The sequence below is a fragment of the Elgaria multicarinata genome, chromosome 16 (genome assembly GCF_023053635.1).
Source record: "Elgaria multicarinata webbii isolate HBS135686 ecotype San Diego chromosome 16, rElgMul1.1.pri, whole genome shotgun sequence".
Taxonomy (NCBI): domain Eukaryota; kingdom Metazoa; phylum Chordata; class Lepidosauria; order Squamata; family Anguidae; genus Elgaria; species Elgaria multicarinata.
In genome coordinates, this window is record NC_086186.1 from 3,871,677 (window position 1) to 3,878,095 (window position 6,419).

The following is a 6,419-nucleotide window of genomic DNA, read 5'->3' on the forward strand; positions in this document are numbered from 1 at the left end:
CTACCCTTGTGAAAATATGTATTTGTTTTTGAGGAGAAGTTACTTGAGTATGTGTATACTGTTCAGCAAGGTAGTAATATCAACAGGAACAAAAGGGGAAGTTTTCCACATTCCTGGTGAATAGCATGAGACAGTAACATCTCATGTTTATGATCTCATCTGATTGTTTCATTTTGCATTCCAGATAAGGAAACCAAGGAAATATTAGTGAAAGAAAACAATAATTTTAGTCTTCCCTGTCAGTTTCAATTGAAGAATGCTGGCATTTTTGCTGTGTGTTGGATTAAGGAAAGGACATGCCTTTTTTCTGTTTCAAATGAAAGACATATTTTTTCTTATGATACAAACTGTTGTGTTGATACCGAGATCAAAAACAGACGGTTCAATCATAATTTATCAACTTCAAACCCATATGAGCTAAATCAGAGTCATGGGATTACAGTTGTCAACGTCACCTCTTCTGACAGTGGAATGTATTTCTGCCTGCTTTCTACATTTTCATACAGACACCTCTGGAAAATTGTAACTAACGTGTCTGTAAAAGTGGAGGATCCTCCGGAGCATAAACATGGAACTGGTAATAAAATATGTTCTCTTGATTCAGATGAGCAAACTGTCAAATATTTCTCACATTTATTAATTTATTGCATATTTATACTGCCCAACAGCCAAGGTTCTCTGGGCAGTTTACAATTAAAATCATAAGATATAAAAAAAATCAAGATTTAAAATTTAATTTTTTAAAAAAAATGTCATATAAAACCAGAATAAGCTATAGTTCAGGGAAAGCTTGTTTTAAAAATATATAACTTCAGGAGGGGTTTAAAGGATGTTACATTTTCTGCCTCCTGAACTACACGAGGAAGGGTTTTCCTGAGGGTGGGTGCCTCTACAGAGAAGGCCCCTTTACTCTCACAACCTAGATTTCTACCCAGACACTAAATTTTAATACATGCATGCTGACTCAGCTGTATCTCCTGAGCATGCACAGTCTCTATCTAAATAATAATGCTATTCCTGCGCATGTGTTGAGTTTGTTGGGTTAACTCTTTCCTTGCTTGTGGTAACTGTGATGATGTCATATCTCTTTTTTACTCTTATCAGATCAGATTTGGATCATCTTTCATAGAGTTGTTGTTTATCCGTTCAGTCATTTCCGACTCCTCGTGTCTTCATGGACCAGCCCACGCCAGAGCTTTCTGTCGGCTGTCACCACCCCCAGCTTCCCCAAGGTCAAGTCTGTCACCTCCAGAATATCATCCATCCATCTTGCCCTTGGTCGGCCCCTCTTCCTTTTGCCTTCCACTTTCCCTAGCATCAGCCTCTTCTCCAGTGTATCCTGTCTTCTCATTATGTGGCCAAAGTACTTCAGTTTTGCCTTTAATACCATTCCCTCAAGTGAGCAGTCTGGCTTTATTTCCTGGAATATGGACTGGTTTGATCTTCTTGCAGTCCAAGGCACTCTCAGAATTTTCCTCCAACACCACAGTTCAAAAGCATCTATCTTCCTTCGCTCAGCCTTCCTTATTTTATTTATTTATTTATTTATTACATTTTTATACCACCCAATATTCGAAGCTCTCTGGGCGGTTCACAAAAATTAAAACCACAATAAAACAACCAACAGGTTAAAAGCACAATTACAAAATACAGTATAAAAAGCACAACCAGGATAAAACCACGCAGCAAAATTGATATAAGATTAAAATACAGAGTTAAAACAGTAAGATTTAAATTTAGGTTAAAATTAAGTGTTAAAATATTGAGAGAATAAAAAGGTCTTCAGCTGGCAATGAAAGCAGTACAGTGTAGGCGCCAGGTGGACTTCTCTGGGGAGCTCATTCTACAACCGGTGTGCCACAGCAGAGAAAGCCCTCCTTCTAGTAGCCACCTGCCTCACTTCCTTTGGCAGGGGCTCACGGAGAAGGGCTCCTGTAGATGATCTTAAGGTCTGGGCAGGTACATATGGGAGGAGGCGTTCCTTCAAATAACCTGGCCCCAAACCGTTTAGGGCTTTAAATGTCAATACCAGCACTTTGAATCGGGCCCGGACCTGGACTGGCAGCCAATGAAGCTGGAAAAGGACTGGCGTAATGTGATCTCGCTGGCCAGTCCCTGTTAGTAAACAGGCTGCCCTATTTTGTACCAGCTGAAGCTTCTGGACCCTTTTCAAAGGCAGCCCCACGTATAACGCATTGCAGTAATCCAAACGAGAGGTTATCAGAGCATGGATAACTGTAGCTAGGCTATCTCTGTCCAGATAAGGGCGTAGTTGGTATATCAACCTAAGCTGATAAAAGGTGCTCTTTGCCACTGAATTCACCTGTGCCTCAAGTGACAGTTCTGGATCCAAGAGCACCCCCAAACTACGGACCCGATCCTTTAGGGAGAGTGCAACCCCGTCCAGGACAGGGCAAACATCACCTCGCCAGACAGATGAACCACCCGCTAACAGTACCTCCGTCTTGTCTGGATTGAGTTTCAGTTTATTAGCCCTCATCCAGTCCATTACCGTGCCCAGGCACTGGTTCAGAACAGTCACTGCCTCACCTGGGTTTGATGAAAAGGAAAGGTAGAGCTGGGTATCATCCGCATATTGATGACACCTCAGTCCACATCTCCGGATAACCTCCCCCAGCAGCTTCATGTATATGTTAAACAGCATAGGGGATAAGATAGAGCCCTGTGGAACCCCATGGCTTAGAAGCCACGGTACAGAGCAATAATCCCCCAGCAACACCTTCTGGAATCGGCCATCCAAGTTGGAGCAGAACCACTGCAACACAGTACCTCCAACTCCCAGCTCAGACAACCTATCCAGAAAGATACCATGGTCGATGGTATCGAAGGCCGCTGAGAGGTCTAGGAGAACCAACAGGGTCGCACTCCACCTGTCTCTCTCCCGACAGAGGTCATCCCACAGGGCGACCAAGGCAGTTTCCATTCCAAAACCAGGCCTGAAACCCGATTGAAATGGATCTAGATAATCCGTTTCATTCAAGAGTGCCTGGAGTTGTCCTGCAACCACCCGCTCAAGCACCTTGCCCAGTGCTTGATGGACCCAGTGCTTATGGTACAGCTCTCGCAGCCATAGGTTACTACGGGGAATACCATTGCTTTAACTATGCAGACCTTTGGTGTCAGTGTGGTGTCTCTGCTCTTAACTATTTTATCAAGATTTGTCATTGCTGTCCTCCCAAGAAGTAAACGTCTTCTGATTTCCTGGCTGCAGTCAGCATCTGCAGTAATCTTTGTGCCCAGGAATACAAGTCTGTCACAAGTCTGTCATTTTCTCCCTCTATTTGCCAGTTATCAATCAAGCTGGTTGCCGTAATCTTGGGTTTTTTGAGGTTTAACTGCAACCCAGCTTTTGCACTTTCTTCTTTCACCTTCGTCATAAGTACTTTCATAGAGTACTTTCTTATATTTTGTTCTGTAAGTAAACATGCACTTTACTTACTGCTGCTGGTGGGTGGGGTGTTTCTGTGAGAGGCCATGTGGGAAAAAACAATCAGGTAGGGAGTACATTATGTAGTGATGTATGATGTCATGACACACTCACATTTCCATCTTAGAGCTCCCAAGATGCGCTTCAGTATCGCACATGTGCAAAAGCTCATTGACAAGGAACAAGAGTTCATTTCAAGGGAAATCTCTCATCTGAGCTTACATGGGTGAGTTCGTTGTTGTCTGAAGAAATAATGAATTCACCCTGGGTAAGTTTTCCCATCACTAGTTCTATCACTAGATCAATGTTTGCTGTCCATTATCACCAAGAGAAGTAAGGAATGTAAAAGTAACATGAAAACAATGTTTTGTAAAATGTACCTGAAGCTGGTAAATTGCTTTTCCTCCTACTGATACTATATTATCCATCTCTCTTTTTAGTGGATGGTTTAACAAACAAGGTACTGATCTCCTTGGGAGTTGTAGGAATTACTATTCTGATTGGTGGAATAATTTTGTTCCTTTGCTGGAAGAAGAATTCGAAAGGTAATGAAAGAAGAACAGATTAAAATGGATTGTATGATTATGCAAACACATTTGAAATGTTGCAACTTCACAATGAATGTTAATTTTGTTTCAGGAAAACCATATGAACTACATCAAAGGTACTACATATTACATTATAATATAATATAAGGAACCCTGTTTTTCTTCTTTTCTTTTCTTTCAGTAAACAGAAATGACTCTATAATTACCTCTTTTATTTAGGGATCGGACTACAACTGAAATGGAAGGAGATGAATGTAAGCACATTTTTTAAAAAACTGGTGGCTCGTGAAACAAATTTAGGAAACCTTTCACTGAACAGATATTTATTTATTTATTTATTTATTTATTACATTTTTATACCGCCCAATAGCTGAAGCTCTCTGGGTGGTTCACAAAAATTAAAAACCATGAAGAGCTTAAAAACAACCAACAAATTTAAAACACACATACGAAATACAATATAAAAAGCACAACCAGAATAAAACCACACAGCAAAAATTAATATCGGTTAAAGTATGAGATTAAAACAGCAAAGGGATATTTCACACTGAATGACTGTGGGACATTTAACATGCATTCAAATTGCTAAAAATATGAGACCAAGGCTCTAATATTTTGCATATAATGTTTGCAGGTTAACCAATCACTGGCCTGCTTTTCCCATGCAGTGGAATGGTTTGGTAGAACCCTAAAGCGGTAGTGTGAAAAATCTCCACGCATGTAGAAAACTGGCATATGAGGAGAGCGTTAGGCTAGGGCATTTTCCCTTGATGTTCTAGTTTTCTATATGTAGAGAGGGTTTTTCTTCTTTTTTAAAAAAAATAGTAGCTACACAAAAGACATACATAAAAAATATAATACATCACACAAAACGCATTCCAAGGTATGTAGAGTTTATATGCCAATATTGGCACACTAAAGAAATGTTGAGTATTTGCTCACATATGATGTAGTGGTAGAATCCAGAAAGGATTCTACTACACAAAATTCCTGATTTCTAGCTGGGCTGTAAAATGAAGAGCCCGTTATTTTCATGCCACTTTGATCTTTGGCTTTCTGTCTGAACCAATCATGGCCTTATTCAATTTTGTTCAGCAATATCCAGAACCGCTTGAGTCCACTTCCTTCCTTTCTTCCTTTCTTTGGGTCTTACAGGCTCCCCATATGCAGTCGGCAGCCGCGTTGACGTATGTGGAAATGAAGCTGTGTATTCGCTTGCAATGATGCCTGGTGTGAACCCAAATGGAGGCTCCTCTTCGCTGGATGGCAAATCGGCTTCTGGAGAAAAAGTGGAGGCGCTCTACGCTGTGGTGAACAAAGACTGAGGAGTGCAAAGGGCTAGAACAGCCTTCCTTTCAGTTGGGTTTTGGTCAGACGTTATCAAAATTTGCAAAAGTCTTCATATTCAGGAAGGAAAGGCCTTGAGATATTTTAAGAGATAATGCCGGGAGATTAAGCTTAACAGAGACATCTGTCCCTCCTTACTCTTGGCGATCCTTGCTGCACCACAGCATCACCTGAGTGAGGGATGAAAGGTAGGAGTCAGGTTGTCCTCTGAGATGCGTCACCTGATTTAGGGCATAGCTAGACAGGGCGATATCCTGGTGATCATCCCAGGATTGTCCCTGTGCATCCACATGACACACAGGGCATCCCGGGAACAGGGAGGGATGATCCCTCCCTTGGCCCGGGATATCGCCTACCCTTTTAGCCTGCTTTTTCCACAGTCTCGGGATGATCCTGAGACCACGGAACTTATGGCCTGGCATTGTAGGTTGTCCCGGCTCCTCACTAGTAACCGTAAGGAGCCGGGACGTGGGTAGGGGGCACAGAGCTTCTCAGGAGCTCTATGCCCATTGGGGGTCGGGTTGGGGGAGCAGGAGTTTTTCTAAAAAAAATACGATTTTGGTGAAGCGCTTGTGCACTCCTGTTCATTTAAGAAAAATAAATTCAAAATGGCAGCCATGATGTCGTGCACCACGTGTAGACGAGGGTGGCGATCTCGCGATCATAAAAACACGGGATTGTCACCATAAAAACCCTTCGTTTAGCCATGGCCTTAGAGAGCAAACCAGAGTGTAACTCCTGACTTAGGGTTGGCTTCCCAGACTCAGCAGCTTGGTAGATGCAATAGCTGGGCTTCAGGTTAGGAAACCTGGCCCCACCAAGAACCCAGACACCTGCCTTCCTACATTGGACTGGATCACCTGATTCTGGATCTAAGATGGCTGTTGCTTACTGAAATTAATGAGCCCCCTAAGGAGGTTCACCTGGCAGCTACACTATATTCTTTTAGAGGCTATTTTCTTTTAGAGGCTATACACTATATTCTTTTAGAGGCTATACACTATATTCTTTCTTTTTATTCTCTCAGTATTTTAACAGTCTATAAATTAATTTTAACTTTGCTGTTTTAAATTTGT

General features: G+C 41.8%; 1 long non-coding RNA gene across 1 annotated transcript; it reads left to right on the forward strand.

The window, feature by feature from the left end:
- The first annotated feature begins 3,926 nt into the window (after nt 1–3,926).
- On the forward strand, nt 3,927–5,756 carry LOC134409636 (uncharacterized). The gene is made up of 4 exons (XR_010026201.1): nt 3,927–3,993; nt 4,088–4,112; nt 4,216–4,250; nt 5,152–5,756. It is a non-coding gene; the product is annotated as an uncharacterized LOC134409636 (long non-coding RNA).
- Nucleotides 5,757–6,419: the final 663 nt, after the last annotated feature.